Below are 22828 nucleotides of genomic sequence, written 5' to 3'. Positions count from 1 at the left end.
AGTTTTTTTTTAATATTTTTATGAGGGCGTATTTAGTAAGAGCTGAATTTTTTTTCTTGGCGTCAGCGATCAAAGTTTTTTTTTAAATATTTTTATGAGGGCGTATTTAGTGAGAGTTGAGTTTTTTTTCTTGGCGTCAGCGATCAATGTCGTTTTTTAAATATTTTTATGAGGGCGTATTTAGTGAGAGTTGAGTTTTTTTTTCTTGGCGTCAACGATCAATGTCGTTTTTTAAATATTTTTATGAGGGCGTGTTTAGTAAGAGTTGAGTTTTTTTATTGGCTTCAACGATCAAAGTTTTTTTTAAATATTTTTATGAAGGCGTATTTAGTAAGAGCTGAGTTTTTTCTTGGCGTCAGCGATCAAAGTTTTTTTTTAAATATTTTTATGAGGGCGTATTTAGTGAGAGTTGAGTTTTTTTCTTGGCGTCAGCGATCAATATCGTTTTTTAAATATTTTTATGAGGGCTTATTTAGTAAGAGTTGAGTTTTTTTATTGGCTTCAACGATCAAAGTTTTTTTTTTAAATATTTTTATGAGGGCGTATTTAGTAAGAGCTGAATTTTTTTTCTTGGCGTCAGCGATCAAAGTTTTTTTTTAAATATTTTTATGAGGGCGTATTTAGTGAGAGTTGAGTTTTTTTCTTGGCGTCAGCGATCAATGTTTTTTTTTTAAATATTTTTATGAGGGCGTATTTAGTGAGAGTTGAATTTTTTTTCTTGGCGTCAACGATCAATGTCGTTTTTTAAATATTTTTATGAGGGCGTATTTAGTAAGAGTTGAGTTTTTTTATTGGCTTCAACGATCAAAGTTTTTTTTAATATTTTTATGAGGGCGTATTTAGTAAGAGCTGAATTTTTTTTCTTGGCGTCAGCGATCAAAGTTTTTTTTTAAATATTTTTATGAGGGCGTATTTAGTGAGAGTTGAGTTTTTTTTCTTGGCGTCAGCGATCAATGTCGTTTTTTAAATATTTTTATGAGGGCGTATTTAGTAAGAGTTGAGTTTTTTTATTGGCTTCAACGATCAAAGTTTTTTTTTAAATATTTTTATGAGGGCGTATTTAGTAAGAGCTGAATTTTTTTTCTTGGCGTCAGCGATCAAAGTTTTTTTTTAAATATTTTTATGAGGGCGTATTTAGTGAGAGTTGAGTTTTTTTTCTTGGCGTCAGCGATCAATGTTTTTTTTTAAATATTTTTATGAGGGCGTATTTAGTGAGAGTTGAATTTTTTTTCTTGGCGTCAACGATCAATGTCGTTTTTTAAATATTTTTATGAGGGCGTATTTAGTAAGAGTTGAGTTTTTTTATTGGCTTCAACGATCAAAGTTTTTTTTAATATTTTTATGAGGGCGTATTTAGTAAGAGCTGAATTTTTTTTCTTGGCGTCAGCGATCAAAGTTTTTTTTTAAATATTTTTATGAGGGCGTATTTAGTGAGAGTTGAGTTTTTTTTCTTGGCGTCAGCGATCAATGTCGTTTTTTAAATATTTTTATGAGGGCGTATTTAGTGAGAGTTGAGTTTTTTTTTCTTGGCGTCAACGATCAATGTCGTTTTTTAAATATTTTTATGAGGGCGTGTTTAGTAAGAGTTGAGTTTTTTTATTGGCTTCAACGATCAAAGTTTTTTTTAAATATTTTTATGAAGGCGTATTTAGTAAGAGCTGAGTTTTTTCTTGGCGTTAGCTATCAAAGTTTTTTTTTAAAATATTTTTATGAGGGCGTATTTAGTGAGAGTTGAGTTTTTTTCTTGGCGTCAGCGATCAATATCGTTTTTTAAATATTTTTATGAGGGCTTATTTAGTAAGAGTTGAGTTTTTTTTATTGGCTTCAACGATCAAAGTTTTTTTTTAAATATTTTTATGAGGGCGTATTTAGTAAGAGCTGAATTTTTTTTCTTGGCGTCAGCGATCAAAGTTTTTTTTTTAAATATTTTTATGAGGGCGTATTTAGTGAGAGTTGAGTTTTTTTTCTTGGCGTCAGCGATCAATGTTTTTTTTTTAAATATTTTTATGAGGGCGTATTTAGTGAGAGTTGAATTTTTTTTCTTGGCGTCAACGATCAATGTCGTTTTTTAAATATTTTTATGAGGGCGTATTTAGTGAGAGTTGAGTTATTTTCTTGGCTTCAACGATCAAAGTTTTTTTTTAATATTTTTTATGAGGGCGTATTTAGTGAGAGTTGAGTTTTTCTATGGGAATTAGCGATCAAAGTCCTTTTTAAACATGTTTATGATGGCGTATCTAGTGATAGTGATGTTTTTCTTTAAGTGTTAGTTATGTAGAAGGCTTCATCCATCTACATCACTTTTTTTTAATGTCTATAATTTTCCATGAGGGCGTATCTAGAGTCTAGATGTGGATGATCAAAAAAAATGCCGGCCCTTCGGGCCGTGTTTTTTTTGGGGCGTTAGGGGTGTAAGCCATTTTTTCCATGGGGGGTGTTGAACACCCATAACACCCCCCTTAGATACGGCCCTGACGCACACACACACAATCAGTCTAACCACTCTCTTATCCGGACGCCGACGCTCGGGTCACCGACAGATAAGCGTAATCATCATCAATCTAACTGTTGGAATAAAATGTCGACGACCACCACCACAACCACACGAGAGAAAACAAAACACACGAAACAGTCTGGGTCTGATGTTTGTTGGTGTGAATGGGAAGGAGACTGCGAGTGATAATGGTGAGAGCAACGCAAAAATGTATATAAATAAAAACAAACTGATAGTGCAAATAAATTGAAGCAAACCTCCATACTGGACGCACCAATACGAGTAAATAGCTACGGAGTATGGTTGAATGAATTCAGCACATAAAGTCATCGCCAAGCGTCGTCGTCGTTGCCTAAAGTTATTAACTTGAAACAACAACAAACAAGCAAGAGGAGAGAGGATTGTGACATATTGAAAGCTCAAGTTGCTCTTAAGCTCTTGATTGCGAGTCAATTTCAGATACTTAGTAGCCTAAACATATGTTTAAGAAATATTTCGTGTTTCAATAACAAATTTTGAAATAGTCATGACTTTTTCAAAATTTATTAATTGGGTTTTGTTTTATTTTTAAGTAAGCTATCCGACTCTCTAACTTTGAACATACACCAATTTTGAAAAAAGAAATCGATCTACCAAATGTTATAAAAATCCATCTAGGTAAAATCAAAGTATCCAAACAAAGCAAATGATTCAAAATATCTTTTTCACGGGTTAAATTTCATTTGAAATTCAAATGCAAAGCGCCAGCTCCTGTTACGTCCAAACAAGCTCATGTTTGGAATTTGGGCTCAGTACCCGAGCAGACGGAAATAACTTGGGAAGGTCAGTTTTTGATATTGAGAGAAGATCGAAATATGTTATTGGGATGATCGGATTAGTTGTTAAAATAACAAAAATCAATAACAAAGATTTGTTCGAAGAATAACTTAAACTGTTATTATGTTGTTATTGCAATAACAAACCAATAACACAGAAAGAATCATGAAGGAATAACAAGATTTGTTATTTTGTGCGGAGAGGTGGAGCAGCATAATAACAACAATTGTTATTGAACTTGTATGTCTCCATAACAAAAAAAGTTATTGTTTTGGTTTATTTGCCATTTGCAAATAAACCTGCAGTTGCCATAACTCTTCTGTACTGGTCAGGGCTGCAGAGTCGGGTTACTTCAAGCGACTTTGAATCCATACTTTGAAGACAACTCCGACTCTGGATGCAGGATATGACGTCAACGCCGACTTCAGCTCTCCAAAAATACCCGACTCCACAGATTCCGACTCCAAGTGAAAGTTGCTGAAAATTAGATGAATCCGAGGCCGTATCCGAGGTCTCACTCCAGCTCGAACTTCAACGTCAGCTCCGACTTCCTCGCTCTGTGAAAATAATAATAGTTTTTGTTATTCACATTAGAGCAATTCTCTACAAAACCGGCCGATTTCGACCATTTTTATTTTTTGTATTTTTTGATTTGGCTCAAACTTTGTGGGGGCCTTCCCTATGACCAAAGAAGCCATTTTGCATCATTAGTTTGTCCATATAAATTTCCATACAAATTTGGCAGCTGTTCATACAAAAATGGTACGTAAATATTCGAAAATCTGTAACTTTTGAAGAAATTTTTTGATCAATTTGGTGTCTTCGGCAAAGTTGTAGGTATTGTTAAGGACTATTTAGAAAAAAATAGGTACACGGAAAAAAAAATTTCCCGATTTTTTTATTAACTTTTTTTTTACAAAAACTCAAATTCCCAAAATACGTATTTTTTGATTTTCGAGATTTTTTGATATGTTTTAGGGGACAAAAATCCGCAACTTTTGAGCTATAGAGAAACATGGTCAAAAAATCTGCCGCCGAGTTATGATTTTTTGAAAAACTGGTGATTTTTGGAAAAAATCGAAATTTCATACATAAAATTTTTTTGACCTCATTTTTTTATGCAAAATTGAATTTGCAATCGAAAATTACTTTACAGATTTTTTGATAAAGGGCCCCGTTTTCAAGATATAGCCACCGAAAGTTTCATTTCAGCGAAATATTTGCAGTTTTTCGATTTTTAAAAATAGTGACCATGAGTGACCATTTCTAAAAATATTTTTTTTGAAAAGTTCAGAAAATTTGCTATAAAATTGTCTAAGAGACATCGAAGATTGGACCTCTGGTTGTTGAGATACAGCGGCTTAAAGAAAAAGAAACACGAAAATTGAAGTTTTCTAAGTCTCACCCAAACAGCCCACGATTTTCTAATGACGATATCTCAGCAACTAATGGTTCAATTTTCAGTGTTAATACATGAAACATTCGTGAAAATTTCCGATCTTTTCGAAAAAAATATTTTGAAAAAAATTAAATCAAGACTAACATTTTAAAAGGGCCAAACATTGAATATTATGCCCATTTGAAATGTTAGTCTTGATTTAAAAATTTTCAAAATATTTTTTTCGAAAAGATCGGAAAATTTCACGAATGTTTCATGTATTAACATTGAAAATTGAACCATTAATTGCTGAGATATCGTCATTAGAAAATCGTGGGCTGTTTGGGTGAGACGTAGAAAACTTCAATTTTCGTGTTTCTTTTTCTTTAAGCCGCTGTATCTCAACAACCAGAGGTCCAATCTTCGATGTCTCTTAGACAATTTTATAGCAAATTTTCTGAACTTTTCAAAAAAAATATTTTTAGAAATGGTCACTCATGGTCACTATTTTTAAAAATCGAAAAACTGCAAATATTTCGCTGAAATCAAACTTTCGGTGGCTATATCTTGAAAACGGGGCCCTTTATCAAAAAATCTGTAAAGTAATTTTCGATTGCAAATTCAATTTTGCATAAAAAAATGAGGTCAAAAAAATTTTATGTATGAAATTTCAATTTTTTCCAAAAATCACCAGTTTTTCAAAAAATCATAACTCGGCGGCAGATTTTTTGACCATGTTTCTCTATAGCTCAAAAGTTGCGGATTTTTGTCCCCTAAAACATATAAAAAAATCTCGAAAATCAAAAAATACGTATTTTGGGAATTTGAGTTTTTGTGAAAAAAAAGTTAATAAAAAAATCGGGAAATTTTTTTTTCCGTGTACCTATTTTTTTCTAAATAGTCCTTAACAATACCTACAACTTTGCCGAAGACACCAAATTGATCAAAAAATTCCTTCAAAAGTTACAGATTTTCGAATATTTACGTACCATTTTTGTATGAACAGTTGCCAAATTTGTATGGAAATTTATATGGACAAACTAATGATGCAAAATGGCTTCTTTGGTCATAGGGAAGGCCCCCACAAAGTTTGAGCCAAATCAAAAAATACAAATAAAATCCATTTCCGGTTTTGGTAGAGAATTGCTCATTACAAAAATTCTCAATAAATAAATCGATTCCCTTAGAGAATATAACAAACTTAAAAAAAAAACAACTTTCAAAAGGTAATTTTATCAGATTAATTTAAGCTTAAGGACCCCATTTCATAGTCATATGAATAACCACGAATAAATTGGTCAAAATTATTCCATAGTTCTAGCCAATTTTAGTAAAGTCCCTTAGGGGGTATATCAAATAATTAAAAATATCAACTTTCAAATTTTCAACTTTATAGAATAATTTTAGCTTAAGGACCCCATTTCATGGTCAAATTAATGACCCTGCAAAATTTGTCTAAATTATCCCATAATATTAGCCATTTTAAACAAAGTCCCTTAGGCGGTATATCACGAAGTTGACTTTATAGCTGTCGGTCACCATTGCTAGTATCTTCAAGGACTTCAAGGACAAGGCCGCCCTGGGCTCCTATGTGTATGAAAGTATGGCACGGAGCGACGGCGCCGAATATCCATATTTACACAAAGAATTTCAGAGCGCCCGTCGCGGGATATGAACCGTCGACCTCTGGATTGTGAGTCCAGTGCGCGGTCCGATTGATTCACACGGGCGGGACACACATCCAAATTTCAACTTTATAGAATAATTTTAGCTTAAGGACCCCATTTCATGGTCAAAATAATGACCCCGACGAAATTGGACAAAATACATAATACCAAAGATCTAAACATATTTAACAAAAGAAAAAAATAATAACAGATTGTGTTATGGACACTGAAAAACTTTTCAATTGGGCGATTTATGGTAATTTTATTTCTTAGTCAGAATACCAAATGAATAACAAATTTTGTTATTAGGAGAGTTTTTGAAATGTATAACATTTCCTCTTATTAGAGTGTTATTAAACATTTTCAATATAATATCACTTCAATACCAAATCTTGTTATTTTATCAGTAACTGTTATTATTTTTTCTTCTTGAAGTTGAAGTTCAGGATGAAATAATAACACTTTTTGTTATTTTAACAGGATTTGTTATTGAAATATTATTAATTTTGATATTACCGTCTGCCCGGAATACGCCCACCGGAACAATCCCTAGAATGCCCGCAAAAAAGCAACCGTTTGTTCAACAAAAAAAAACCTCATCTTGAAATTGTTTGTTCAGTTGTCCAAAAATGCCTCGAAATATTTTTAAAACTCTTTTTCAGTTGTCTTTGCTTTTGGCTTGTGTTGGTCCATAGCAAAAGTCACACACAACATTATTTAACAATGTTTAGCCTAGTTTCGACATAAACTTCGAACAATATTTGAAACGGCTTAACCCTTTCAGTTCTGATGGGTCATATACATTAGCCTGTCCCATTTTGAGGTCATGTCGAGGAATTTCCGGTGCTCACTTCTTAAATGAAAGATTATGATGTAAGGAACAATGTTTTCTTAGACAATAAAAAATAATAAAATACTTTTTCGCACCCCCTATTCGATTTACCGTCATCTGGGGTGAAACGGAACACATGGGGCGAATTGGGACAGTTGTTTTACCTTTGTTACTGCACAATATTTGAATGTTTTTGATTGTTTTCGGATAGAACAGACACAGATCAACAAAAATAGTGCATCGATTTTCACATTTCAAGCTTTTAAGTGCTCTAAAACCTGCTGTCCCTATTCAGACTGTAGTCCCGATTCGCCCCAGATGACGGAACTGAAAAAAGTCACTTTTTTGAACAAATTTTCTAAAATCGCTTGGAATCAATACAAAAACTGGTTCAATCTGGTGTGTATTTTGCTTAAACGGTAGGTTTTTGTCCATAGATTAAGATGCACTTTCAATATTAGACCAAAGACCAAATCGCATTTTTTTAAAACTTTTTTCAGAAATGCTAATTTAATTTGGGGTAGCCCATTTTTACCAGAAAAACCAATGCATGCAGCTTGTAGGAAATTTCACGGCGAACATTTTTCCTTCTAAGAAAATTCAATTTCGACATTCCAGTGCCGAATTATTTGAGTTTTAGTGCGAAAAAAAGTGCCAATTTTCAAAATTTCTCAGAATTCAGAAGCAAGGCCAACTAATTACACGAAGTTGCAAGCATATGTCTTTATGGTCAGGGTATGCTTTCTATTAGTAATTTTGGCCGCTGAATCCGAATCTGGAATCTAATTTCGTGTAAACTACGCTCTTTTGGAATGTTATTTGCGTTTATTAGCTGCAATTTAAATCGCTTGCAACTTCGGTCAAATCCGGGTTTCTTTCCATTTTGATTGATGTTTTACTTCCAGAACTAGGGGAAATATACCCATTTTAATCAGTCTAAGCCGTTCGACCAATTCTCATCACTTTTGCAGTTTTCCGCTATTTAATCAACATTTTCAGGCACACCAACAATGGAAAGATGCTTGCTCACTTTTATTTGAACTATTTATTACTTTGGAACAAGCAAAAACACTTTATTAAAGCTGTAATTCATGATCAAAGTGCTGATAGGCCGATAATAGAAATAGGCTGAGAAAGGGTATAATTCCCCTATTTCAGTTTAATGTTTTCTCTTGTTCTGATTATCTTAAGAATATCGTATAATTGCATTTTTTTTATTGGATGGGGGATCCCGAAGGTTTGTTTTTAATTTTTCCTTCTCTTGCCAATGCGATTTTTCCGAAATAAATCAGCCTGGGAGAAGGCAAAAACTTAAATTTTGGTCTAATATTGATAATGCATCTTAATCTATGGACACAAATTTAATAATAATAATAAGTTTAAGCAAAATACACACCAGATTGAAACAGTTTTTGTGTTGATTCCAAGCGAATTTAGTGACTTTTTTCAGTAAATCGAATGCGAGAAAGTATATTACTATTTTTTCTTGTCTAAGAAAACATTGTGTCTAACATCATAATCTATCATTTAAGAAGTGAGCATCTGAAATTCCTCGACATGACCTCAAAATGGGACAGGCTAATATACATAGATGATCCAAAAATGAAAATTTCTAATACTAGCCTATACTGCCCATGTTCACATATATGTCCCATATGCAAAAACAGCACGCTGAGAAAAACGCAAGGGAAGTTTGTCCCACACATAAGGCTACGTGTTAAGTTTTCACGAAAAAGCAGGATTTCCTCTTGATTTCTAGAACAAAGTACTGGATGTTATAGGCTCTTTTGAAAGAGCACACGATTTTGAACAAAACTGCACCAATAACTCAAAAGTGATGAAAATGCATATGGGACATTTATGCGATCATGGGCAGTATAGTGGATGGTCACTTTTTCGTTTGACACTTTTTTAGTTTGTACCCCGTTGGTTGGTCAAAGTCAAACTAAAAAGTGACGAACTGTCACTTTTTATACGGCGCTCACCCACACTATCAAAACAAATGTTTGGTAGTGTGTGTGAATTCCGTGTAAAAGGGGTGTCAAACTAAAAAGTGACCCCGTTCGTTTGACAACAGTTGGTGTCAAACCATCGGGGTTTGAGTTTAATTTTCGTATGGTCCTAAGAATCATTTTCCCATCATTAACAAAAAAAATATTTTTTTAAGAAAAATCAGGCTTGAAAGGGTCAAATAAGAAACAAAAAAATAAAGACGCAGTCCCCAGTTTTAATGTCAAGCCATGATATTAAAATGACAAAAAAAAAGTGCAAGTCATGAATGCCACAAAAGTGGTAAAATGTTTAAAAATGCTTGTTACACTAGTCCAGTTGTTTTACAATCACTAGTTTTCCAAATATATATATGTTTTGAAGATTTTTTTTTCTTTTTTCGAAAAAAATACTGTTTGCGGTACTGTACATCGAATGTTCACAAAAATTCAAAATGTTTTTAAACGAGCTCAAACATGCTGAATATGACTATGAAAGCTGGAAAATGCATTCCAACTTGTTTTCTTTCGTTTAGACTTTTATATTCAAATTCGGAATTTTCCCCTCATCATTTATCGATAAGCCTACACAGAAAAAAAAAACCATTTCCCGTAATCGTGAATCCAACTGGTCATGAATGTGAGAACCTCGAAGGAACTTTTTCATGAGTATGGTGCATTTGCACTATAAACGTGAATATATTCCTTCGTGGTTCTAAAATGCCTGAACAATATTCACGATTTCGGGAATTGACTTTTTCCGTGCAGTTAGCCAGCAGCACTCGGTAACTGGGCTACGCTCTCAGCCCGAACAAGTACTGTAGTGCATTTTAGAAAACTTTTTTTTTAATTGAAATATTGCAAACATGGCTTGTAATTTAATTTTGTAATTTGCGTTTACTCAGTCTCACTTTGAATGCGAGATTAAAATTTATCCTTTTTTTAGGATTGAGAGGTTGATTTTCCACCAAAACAACCTGAAATTGTTTTCCTAAACACGTTGGAAATAGTAAAAATTGATATTCAAGGGCCTACATGAATTTAACAACCAAATTTGAACAGCACCCAGGATTCTACCGCAACTACCTGCTCGAATTTAAATCCCCACCAAACGGTACCCGATTACAATCGAACCAGGGCGCCACCAACCAACAAGTAAAAGGGCCGGATTTAAATGTACACATCATAAATTGCATAAATTAATGAGACTCACGTAGAGAGTTACCTACCGTTTGGTGGTGGTGTGTTGTTTCGTTTGATCATAAATAAATAGAGACAGACAGAAACACACACGTGTGCTTTACCACACCACGCTCCCATTGTTTTGCAGCGTTGGTGTTGAATGTTTTTTTCGTTATGCTCTTTACATTTTCTCATTTCATGTGTGGCATTTTTGCTGGTGGGTTTATGAGGCCCACATATTGTGTGTGTTTGCGTACTTTTTTATGTTTGACTTTTGTTTGTTTAAAACATCAAAACGGCATACAATTACAAATGCCTTCAATCATCTCGTTAGATCTGTTTAATAAGGGAGCGCAAAACTGTACCTCCCTCTTCGAAAGAGAACATCGCGCCATATATAATTAACATCACAATCATCAGCTGGAAAAAAGCAGCTAAAACGATGCCAATCGGAAAACTAGGCTATCTGTCAATGTGGATAACTGGAGTAAGGTCTTCCTCCGGGCTGTGTCTAAGCTGCTGGCAGACGTAGCGGATTGTCGATTGTTCTGCCCTTGAAAAACAACGCTATCTTTTAAATTGTGGATTGAGGAGACTTTTTATTTGTTTTTTTTTTAGGATATAAAAAAGAAATCATAAACCAATTTCAATTTGAATCCGAAAGTTAACGACATGACTGTTGAGCTGTTCCAATTCTACGTCTAATTTACATCCGCAAAAAACGTGACTCGATCGTGCCAAATCTCACCTGGCAAGCCGACCAATCAAAGAAAAAGAAGAAAACAAGAAAACCCAGGAAAAAACACAGTTTCTGCAAAACCGGTCAACTCTAGCCATATACGCGGGGGATGATCGCACACCCGCTCCCTCAAACCAATCCAGTGCAGGGGGGAAATCAAACCTGATCGCCGCCGCACCGAGTCGTGACCAGCCAGTTCCAATTTTTGTGTCGACTTCGGGGCAATAAAAAAAATCGAAATGCGAAAATTCAAACTAGGTTTACCTTCTAGGAGTCGTGTGCGCTTTGCTTTTGCGAAAGTTCATCGAACTATCTACCCTACCCTTTCTGCGAACCAGCTGTGCTGGCAGAGATTTGCATTGGTTCAAAGTGGGGGCCCGATGTCAAGGGGACGAAGCAGGACACACGTTTTTATAGATACACACAGGCAGCGCCGGGCCAGTGGGGACAACGAACGATAATTACGCGTCGAACGAGTGTGGTCTCGGCGACAGACGGTTTGTTGGCTGGTTTGAGTTGGTTTGCTGAACAATCTCGGAGGGCAGTTCCCACGGTGTTGGGAGAAATTTGACGTCACAGGTTTGATGTCCAGAGCAACAAAATAGATTTTTTCTACAGATACGTCAATGATTTTTGAATATATATAGAGTGTAACAAAAACGATTTTTTTACGTGATTTATGGACTTGTTCCGGTGATTGGGTGTGGCAGGAGCTGGCGCTCCACCTTCGAATTTTTGATGGAATTTTACCTGCGAAACGACATTTTCTTTAAAAATGACGATTTTTAGACACTTTGGCCACAAATGCGATTATTTTCAACATCAGTGTCGTGTAGGCCTGATCTTGAGCATTCTGGAGCTCAGCCCCTGAATACCCGCGAAATAGTCCTTTTTCACACTCTAATATATATTATTTCAATCAAGGGTCTTGATTTTTGTTCCATAAAGACTCATTCACTCTCGATCACAAAGTGAACGCGACGAAAAACGGCTCGGACCTACTGTTTGTCACTTGCACACCAATCGCTACTGAATACTCTCTCTTTGCTCTCCCTCTCACTCTAATCGGGTAGTACAGTGAACGGCTCAGAGAGACCGATTGCGTTATGTCGCACAAAGCTGAGTCGAAATAGATGAAATGTTATTAAAAATGTTTTGCAATTTTGTTGATAACACAACATTCAAGACACATTTGACAGCTATTTCCAACATGCCAAATATAAATTGACGGCAAACTGTGGTAGTGCAGGCCAAGTGAACGCCTCGCTGGTAATTTGTTAGATTCTCTCCTCTCTAAACATATTCGTTTATGACTCGGGTCGACGGACGGAGTAGGCAAAGAAATTCACAAAGTAGGGGAAAGTGGGGCAAGTGTAACAAGCTAAGGAAATGCTCGTTATAACCCATCAAAAACGTTAAAAAATCTGTTTTTTTTTATAATCATCTTATTCCAGGTCTTGACTAAGACTTAGATAGAACAAGTTTTTAAAAAATCCTGTTTTTAATGTAAAAAAATAAGTTTAAAATTTAGATTTTCCGTACGTTCTTCTCAACTAGTGGGGCAAGACGAACAACCCGTTGGGGCAAGAAAACAATGCATGAAACAACATGTTAATTTGCTAACAATTGCACTGTTATCACTTAGATACATCAGATTAGAATGTATTTGAAACGATTCTTTTATTTTTAAATTAAATAATAATATATTACTTAGATGAAAAAAAGGAAATTTTCATAATATCATTGTATTTTGCATGGACAATTTTTTTTAACAATTGTTTATCTGTTTTTAAGTACTTTTATGTATTTTTTTCCCAATAAAATATGTTGTTGCAGCAATTCGCATTTTTTTCCATACTAAAAATCCATATGGTACACTTGCCCCACCTGAACAAGATTTTTTTAAAGCTCTCAACAAAAATAACTAAAAGTTAAATCATACTTTAAAATAGGTGCAAGTCATTGGTAGGGACACTACTGATCTAGGAAAAATAAGCATTTTGATAAAATGAGCCTTAAAACGAACCCTAAGCCTTATTTTGTTCTTTCCAAATAGTATAAGATAACAAAGGTTTTGAAAAAAACTTCATTAAATCTTATGCCCCGTGGCGTTTACGTCGTTTTGGCGGTTATGTGATAGTAGAATCAGCTAATTGCATTGCTAGCAACAAATCCTCACACTGGAAATAATCAAAATTGCAAAAATTACTGCCGTACGACCGATTGTTCCTCTTGCCCCATATGGTCGTCTTGCCCCACCTTCCCCTATTTGTTTCGCTGTGTGAAGCGATTGGCTAGACGCTAGCAACTAGCGGGTCGTGTTCGCTCGCGAATGGTTGCAAGCTCAAGTCGGCAAAGATTCGTTCGGCGATGAGTGAGTGATTTCTGATCTTTGAGTCGAAAATCAGGATTGAATTTTTCTTTTACAAAATCAGGGGTTTGGGACATATTTTATGTGAATTGCCAATGTCTTTAAAAAATTATTTTTACATTCACTGTAATTTAAAAAGTTAATGATGGTTTAAAGAATTTTCGTAACTTTTTTCATTCTAATTCTGGGAGCTGGACATTTCCTCGAAGATCTGCCGATTTAAAAAATAAAACAGATGACGAAATGTAAAATCAGTAGTAGTTAAAACGAATGAAAAAAAAATTGCTTGGGTTTTTACACTTTTACATGACTTTGTAAAATTTGTGAAGATGATTTGCATTCTTTTTTTTTAAATTACCAATTCTTTGAAAATTAATTGGTTTCACAACAAAAAAAATCTGTCTATTTTTAAACATTACCAGTTAGTTGAATATTTCAAAAGATAATTTTATTGATTTCTGGGAGTTTTTGCATTATTTTTTTAATTCTTTTCAAACATGATCAATTCTTTTAAAAAAAAATGTGCAAAAAATATTCCTATGAGTTTTATATTCTTTCAAACACTAGCCAGGTTTAGAAAATCAATTGCTAAAAAAATCTATTTGCTTTCGCGTTCTTTTCAACATGTCCATTGTACCATTTCTTTGAAAAAAATGGTTTTTGAAAGCTATTTTTTGTAGTTTTTACATTATTTCGAACATAAGCAGTTCTTTGAAGACAAATAGGGGTTTCAAAAAATAATTTCTCTAAGTGTTTGCATTCTTTTCAACATGAAAACTGGAGTTTTTTTGAAAAGGTCCAATAAACCAAATTTCCAGTTTTTGCTTTTTGGGTGTTTTTGAAACCTCCTTAAGTCAGTGGTATTCAGGGTTGCGAATGAGCGAGCGCTCACGGAAGAAGTGCTCGCTCCAGCTGGAGCGTGAGTTTTTATCAGGTAGCTCGTGCTCGCTCACGCTCACCGGAGCGTTTCGCGCTCACGTGAGCTGGTGAGCCAAAGTAGGTAGTTGTTTTTCCCTGTTGAAGCATCTGCCTGTTTGAAACGAAGTTTCTAGAACTATCTCAGCACAGGCAGCAAAAACAAACAAGAAAGTGGTCAAACAAACTAAAGTAAGCAATAAAATGGATTTATTCGGCGAACCGAAAAATACGTTCTATTTTAAATTCAGAATTATCCAAGGGGCAGAATGATTCACTCTTGAGTGAGCTAACAAAGAGCTAACTCAATCTTAACCCGTATAGGCCTGGGTGAAATTGGAATCACTAAAATGGCCATAACTCAGCGAAAACTCAACCAATTTACATACTTCTTTATTAGTTGGACTCGTTAGAATGTCTATTTTCCGAAAATGACCCGCAGAACCCGGAAATGTTCCGGTGGCCGGAGATATTCCGGTGGGTCACTGGGTCAAACAGGGTCAAAAATGGCCATTTTTGGGTCCCGCACTATTTTGTTGATAGAAATCTTGGAAAAAACACATTTTTTCATGTTACGATCTTTGTTCTGCCAACAGACAATACTGACCAATGATTTTGCACCACCGGGGATGTTCCGGATTGAGCGGGCAGGTTCCCTACCCCGGGGGAACCGGTCAAGGGACGGTCAGAAATAAAACTATTTCTATCATGGCAATATGGGTGTCAAAGTTCATCATTTTCAAAATCAAGCTCATCTTTGATCCCCAAAACCACTTTTGGACCGATCTGGCCACTTTGGGACCGGTTCCCGGTACTCCAGTGAAATCCGGAATAAGGCAAATTACGGGAATATTTCTGAACAATTTTTGACTGGGCAATATGGGAGTCAAAGTTCATCATTTTCAAAACAAAGCTCATCCATGATCCCCAGAACCACTTTTGGATCGATCTGGCCACTTTGGGACCGGTTCCCGGTACTCCGGTGGAACCCTGAATATGGCAAATTACGGGATTATTTCTGTATAATTTTTGACTGGGCAATATGGGTGTCAAAGTTCATCATTTTCAAAACAAAGCTCATCCATGATCACCAAAACCACTTTTGGACCGATCTGGCCACTTCGGGACCGGTTCCCGGTACTCCGGTGGAACTCGGAATATGGCAAATTACGGGATTATTTCTGTATCATTTTTGGCATGGCAATATGGATGTCAAAGTTCATCATTTTCAAAATCAGGCTCATCTATGATCCCCAAAACCACTTTTGGACCGATCTGGCCACTTTGGGACCGGTTCCCGGTACTCCAGTGAAATCCGGAATATGGCAAATTACGGGATTATTTCTGAACAATTTTTGACTGGGCAATATGGGTGTCAAAGTTCATCATTTTCAAAATTTAGCTCATCCATGATCCCCAGAACCACTTTTGGATCGATCTGGCCACTTTGGGACCGGTTCCCGGTACTCCGGTGGAACTCGGAATATGGCAAATTACGGGATTATTCCTGAATAATTTTTGACAGGGATATATGGATGTCAATGTTCATCATTTTCAAAATCAAGCTCATTTATGATCCCCAAAACCACTTTTGGACCGATCTGGCCACTTTGGGACCGGTTCCCGGTACTCCGGTGGAACTCGGAATATGGCAAATTACGGGATTATTCCTGAATAATTTTTGACAGGGCAATATGGATGTCAATGTTCATCATTTTCAAAATCAAGCTCATTTATGATCCCCAAAACCACTTTTGGACCGATCTGGCCACTTTGGGACCGGTTCCCGGTACTCCGGTGGAACTCGGAATATGGCAAATTACGGGATTATTCCTGAATAATTTTTGACAGGGCAATATGGATGTCAATGTTCATCATTTTCAAAATCAAGCTCATTTATGATCCCCAAAACCACTTTTTGACCGATCTGGCCACTTTGGGACCGGTTCCCGGTACTCCGGTGGAACTCGGAATATGGCAAATTACGGGATTATTCCTGAATAATTTTTGACAGGGCAATATGGATGTCAAAGTTGATAATTTTCAAAACCAAGCTCATACATAATTTCCAAAACCACTTTTGGATCGATCTGGCCACATTGGGACCGGTTCCCGGTACTCCGGTGGATCTCGGAATATGGCAAATTACGGGATTATTTCTGAATAATTTTTGACAGGGCAATATGGATGTCAAAGTTCATCATTTTCAAAATCAAGCTCATTTATGATCCCCAAAACCACTTTTGGACCGATCTGGCCACTTTGGGACCGGTTCCCGGTACTCCGGTGGAACTCGGAATATGGAAAATTACGGGATTATTCCTGAATAATTTTTGACAGGGCAATATGGATGTCAATGTTCATTATTTTCATAATTTAGCTCATCTATGATCCCCAAAACCACTTTTGGACCGATCTGGCCACTTTGAGGCCGGTTCCCGGTACTCCGGTGGAACCCGGAATATGGCAAATTAGGGGATTATTTCTGAATAATGATGAACTTTGACATCCATATTGCCATGCCATAAATTATACAGAAAAAATCCCGTAATTTGCCTTATTCCGGGTTCCACCGGAGTACCGGGAACCGGTCCCAAAGTGGCCAGATCGGTCCAAAAGTGGTTTTGGGGATCATGGATGAGCTTGATTTTGAAAATGATGAACTTTGACATCCATATTGCCCAGACAAAAAATATTCAGAAATCATCCCGTAATTTGCCATATTCCGGATTTCACTGGATGGAGTACCGGGAACCGGTCCCAAAGTGGCCAGATCGGTCTAAAAGTGGTTTTGGTGATCATGGATGAGCTTTGTTTTGAAAATGATGAACTTTGACTTCCATATTGCCCAGTCAAAAATTGTTCAGAAATAATCCCATAATTTGCCTTGTTCCGGGTTCCACCGGAGTACCGGGAACCGGTCCCAAAGTGGCCAGATCGGTCCAAAAGTGGTTTTGGGGATCATAGATGAGCTTGATTTCGAAAATGATGTACTTTGACATCCATATTGCCCTGTCAAAAATTATTCAGAAATAATCCCGTAATTTGCCATATTCCGAGATCCACCGGAGTACCGGGAACCGGTCCCAATGTGGCCAGATCGGTCAAAAAGTGGTTTTGGGGATCATAAATGAGCTTTGTTTTGAAAATGATGAACTTTGACATCCATATTGCCCTGTCAAAAATTATTCAGAAATAATCCCGTAATTTGCCATATTCCGAGTTCCACTGGAGTACCGGGAACCGGACCCAAAGTGGCCAGATCGGTCCAAAAGTGGTTTTGGGGATCATAGATGAGCTAAATTATGAAAATGATGAACATTGACATCCATATTGCCCTGACAAAAATTATTCAGGAATAATCCCGTAATTTGCCATATTCCGAGTTCCACCGGAGTACCGGGAACCGGTCCCAAAGTGGCCAGATCGGTCCAAAAGTGGTTTTGGGGATCATAAATGAGCTTGATTTTGAAAATGATGAACATTGACATCCATATTGCCCTGTCAAAAATTATTCAGGAATAATCCCGTAATTTTCCATATTCCGGGTTCCACCGGAGTACCGGGAACCGGTCCCAAAGTGGCCAGATCGATCCAAAAGTGGTTCTGGGGATCATTGATGAGCTTTGTTTTGAAAATGATGAACTTTGACTCCCATATTGCCCAGTCAAAAATTGTTCAGAAATATTCCCGTAATTTGCCTTATTCCGGATTTCACTGGAGTACCGGGAACCGGTCCCAAAGTGGCCAGATCGGTCCAAAAGTGGGTTTGGGGATCAAAGATGAGCTTGATTTTGAAAATGATGAACTTTGACACCCATATTGCCATGATAGAAATAGTTTTATTTCTGACCGTCCCTTGACCGGTTCCCCCGGGGTAGGGAACCTGCCCGTTCAATCCGGAACATCCCCGGAGGTGCAAAATCATTGGTCAGTATTGTCTGTTGGTAGAACAAAGATCGTAACATGAAAAAAATGTGTTTTTTTTCCAAGATTTCTATCAACAAAATAGTGCGGGACCCAAAAATGGCCATTTTTGACCCTGTTTGACCCAGTGACCCACCGGAATATCTCCGGCCACCGGAACATTTCCGGGTTCTGCGGGTCATTTTCGGAAAATAGACATTCTAACGAGTCCAACTAATAAAGAAGTATGCAAATTGGTTGAGTTTTCGCTGAGTTATGGCCATTTTAGTGATTCCAATTTCACCCAGGCCTATACGGGTTAATGAAAAAATCATTGACGTGAAGAGATGCACTGATATGTACAAAAATTGAATTAATTGACAAAATAAGTTTATTTCAAGTTTTTAGAATACGGACTCAAAGCGGTTTTAAAAACACAAAAAAGTCATTTATTGAATCTGTAATTGAATATTTTCAGAGGTTTGGTAGCGGAAGTGTTAAATATAATTTACTTGGGGAAGAGGAGCCACCCTTTATGTGGTAAAACAAAACAATGACAATTTATATTATTTCATTCAAATGGGTTATTCTAGAATGAGAAAGAGAAAGATTAACTTTATAAAAAATGATCAGCCATTTCCAAGCACTGACCGATTTATTAAACGGAATGACTTTTTTTAATGGTTGCTCATTCTGACCCGCACGCTGGAAAGGTAGGCAACAAACAGGTTCATAAAACAGTTTAATGTTATATTTTAATCAGAAAGCACATTACATTGAATCGAACATAACACAGAATAAATCTTCTTGAATTAATTCATTGTTTTGTAAGTTTGTATAAGGTTTTCATTTTTGTATACGCGCTCATACCCTTCCCCCAGCAGTTGTCTCTGCTTACGTTAACTATTTTTAAGATAAGGCCGATTAATTCGAAAATATTTATATTTTCAACGCTGACTGTAGGTATCCAATTATTCAAAAACATAGTTAATGAAAATAAACTATTCCAATTAATATATAAAAAAAAATCTAAGTGATGTTTCCACTGACATGCTGCGCCTTAAGCAAAAAATCTAACTAGGATTCAAAAACAAAAACTTTCTCAAAAACGAAAAACGATTCGATTCGCGATGCTTCCGAAGTGAGCGCTCCGTGAGCGAAAAATGAGCGCGAGCGCGAGCGTGGAGCAACAGCGAGCTGAAAAAATTGGAGCAAACGTGAGCGCGGGCAAACGTGAGCTAGCTCGCGCAGCGCTCCTCCTCACGAATGAACGAAAAATGAGCGCTCACGAGCGCGTGAGCGCGTGAGGATCGCACACTGGTGGTATTAAAAAACACCCATAAAGCAAAAACTGAAATTTGGTTTATTGGACCTTTTAAAAAAAAACTCCAAAAATATTCTCTGGATGGTTAAAAAGATGGTTTTTAATTTATTGCTGAATTTTTTTTTTCATTTTTTGGCATGAGTAGTTCCTTTCAAAAATAGAGACTTTAAAACATTTTTGAAAGATTTTTTTAGTTTTTGGATTTTTTAGGAGTATTTCTTGTTAAACATTTAGATAGATTATTTATTTGAATGTTTTTTTTTTATGAATTTGAAAAAGTTTTTTAGTTTCGAAATTAAGGGGTTACATCCATGTAGAAAATCACAAAAATTCATGTTTCAAAAAATTATTAAATCCACTTAAAAGCTGATTTTCAATCACTCCTGAAAGTTTCATGAAGTTATTTCATGATTAAACTGAGTATGAAATGAGCTCAAAATTTTTCCATGCGCAAGGCGAACTGTCAAACGTTGTAAGCGTGTTTCTCTAAACACCAGATTGATTTACGGGTGTCATGATATATCGAGATGGGATGAACCAAATTGAAATTTTAGGTGAAGACTCTCAAGACATATTCCATGTGCATGACGAAGCCCGATTTTGAAGTTTTGCTTTAAAAAAAAAAAAAAAAAAAAAAACTGGCGATTTTTTTATATGAAAAACATAAAAATATTTTTATCTTTTTAAAAAATGAACTTTTCGAAAATCGGCCTTCGTCATGCACACGGTACCAGTTTAGCGAGGCTTCACCAAAATTTTGAGCAAATTTGGTCAAAGCAGTGTTGAGATATCGTTTCACCCTTTTTTTGAAACTGCTTTTTCAAATAGCTTTATCTCGGCAATGATACTACCAAATGACTCCAAATTTGTTTTGATAATAGATGTAAAGGTGCAGGCCAAGGATTGATACCTAAGAGCATGCAATGGCACTGATCTTGTTGCGTGCTCTTCGGTTGACGTCCAGGGAAGGAACATCCTGGAAGGAGCGCAACTAACTACATCCGTAGTTCTGTTAGATTATCCGAATTATCTTGATCAGAACAGTATAGCTCTGGTTCCTTGCAAGTGTCCTATTTTCTTACCTCCACGTTGGCTTGGTTTTCATGATGACCTAGCCGGTGGCCTGTGGAAACGGATCGTAAACCTTTGACCACCGCGGGTCAGAGTCGAGACGGCTGAAAGAAAAGGGCGCGACAATGTGGGAAAGGGAAGTAATTTGTGATTGTAGACGGTATTGTTTTGATTCGCAGTATGTTGAGTCAACTGCTGTGGATGTACCTGAAACATCGCACAACGGGGTTTCTCTTCTCTTCATTCTCAGCTACCACCTATCTCCAATTTTTATTTTGCTCTACTGATTCTTCTATTTAATATCCATCATTTGATTTTGATTTTACTAACTTTTGATTCTCTTATCTCTCAAAGCTTTTCCACTCTTTTTTAACCAATTGATACTGCTGTTTCTTTAAAAATATACTTTTTCTTAATGTACTACACAGAAAAAAATCAATTCTCGAAACCGTGAATAAAGTTCACGATTGTGAGAACCACGAAGGAATATATTCACGTTTATAGTGCAAATGCACCATACTCATGAATAAATTCCTTCGTGGATCTCACATTCGTGAACTTTATTCACGATTACGGGAATTGATTTTTTTCTGTGTAGTAATATCAAGTCTATTTACCATTTGCCTAATCTTTTTTGATTTTATTGCGAATTTATTTATTCGAATAATTCTTTATCAGTCCTATAAATTATCATTACTATAATCTAAGCTTGTTTTTTATCTACATTTATTAACTATTCTCTAATTTTACACCTACTACATCCAGCTTCTCATTTTTATTCTTTAAAATACAATCATCATTCTCTTACTATTGATTCTTGATTTTTTTTTTTTTATAAAATATATTCTCTTTTACTGTCTATTGTTTTCAACCTTTACCCTTTTTTTCAAACAAGTGAGGTTTGAGCCCTTACTGAATTTATGTAATGGTTAAAGGATTAACACAAATATTACTATTGTACTTTTGGTAAACTTTTATAACATGCTTAGGACCAAAAATTGTAACAAAACACCGCGACAAAAGAAGTAGCAACAGATAAACACGACTCAACACTAGGAAGATTTCAGGAGAAAACAATAAACAGTAAAATAACAACTAGTTTTTGAATTCAAACTAAAAATAAAACAGTTTTTGCTTTAATGAAAGTTGGTAGGTACACTATAGATGGTTAGGCGCTTATTCTTACATCAAACCCTACGTAATGTACCACCCCCGGCCGAGTTAAAATGCGTAACCGGAAAAGAAGGTGTGCATGCCTGGCACGAACACTCAAAGCGTGTTCTAGCGTGTTGCTCGTACTGACTCAGAGCAAGGGTGAGATGTAGGTGTAAGGGCAGTGCGTGTTCGTCGGGAACCTGGTGCATTAGATCGGTCAAGGCCCGTTCTTACACTGAAAATTGCGAATTGCGAATTGCGAATAATAGATGTAAAGGTATATTTTTTTTCAAACCAACCTTTGATATTTTTGTATGTAGCTTCTTAAACAAATTGTTCGCTCAGCAGCATTATCTTGTCGTTTTCTATGTGAGATGCCTACTCGAAACTAGGTGATTTTGAAAGTTTTTGAATCGATCGAATAATTCTCCCACATTTTTTTAAGAAAAAAATTAGTAGCAAATACTTTGAATAATATGTGTACTGGCTTTATTATCATCAACAAAATTTTTAGCTTTGGTTAAACCAATAATGCCATTTTTTTTTGTTTTTTTAGTTTTAATTTTTCCTGTGTTCAGAAGTTTATTTTGAGCAACTTTTGTTTTACGAATACCTTTACTTTTCTTGTTAAATGTTTCTCTTGTTCCATTTTTAGTAATTTTATTTGCATTAATCTTGTCTAGTTCATGTGTTTTTTTTTGCTATTTCTACCACCTCCTATAATTACCTTTTGCCCTTTTAGTTTTCTTCATATTTTTAAAGACACTTTTTTTTTGCTTGTTTTTCTCATTTTCAACAATAGAATGATACAATTATCATTTAAATTGTAAACAAATGCCTAGAGGCATAGTCTGGGACATAATAAAATAAAATTGCATACTTATTTTTACATAAAATACCGGAAATATTAATGAAAAACACAGCCAAAGTTGGCCCCAATAAAACAAAAATAAATACAAATCAAACTTGCAATCCAAAAAGTTCTGTCAT

The 22828-nt window shown here is 35.8% G+C and overlaps 1 protein-coding gene across 3 annotated transcripts in view; it reads left to right on the top strand.

The window, feature by feature from the left end:
• LOC120418995 (uncharacterized) overlaps window positions 1-22828 on the top strand; it is a 456309-nt gene that overhangs the window by 410349 nt on the left and 23132 nt on the right. The gene's annotated exons all lie outside the window — the stretch shown is intronic.

The sequence above is a fragment of the Culex pipiens genome, chromosome 3 (assembly GCF_016801865.2).
Source record: "Culex pipiens pallens isolate TS chromosome 3, TS_CPP_V2, whole genome shotgun sequence".
Classification (NCBI taxonomy): Eukaryota; Metazoa; Arthropoda; class Insecta; order Diptera; family Culicidae; genus Culex; species Culex pipiens.
The sequence above is the reverse complement of the archived record's forward strand: the minus strand, read 5'-3'. Positions and strand labels throughout refer to the sequence as shown.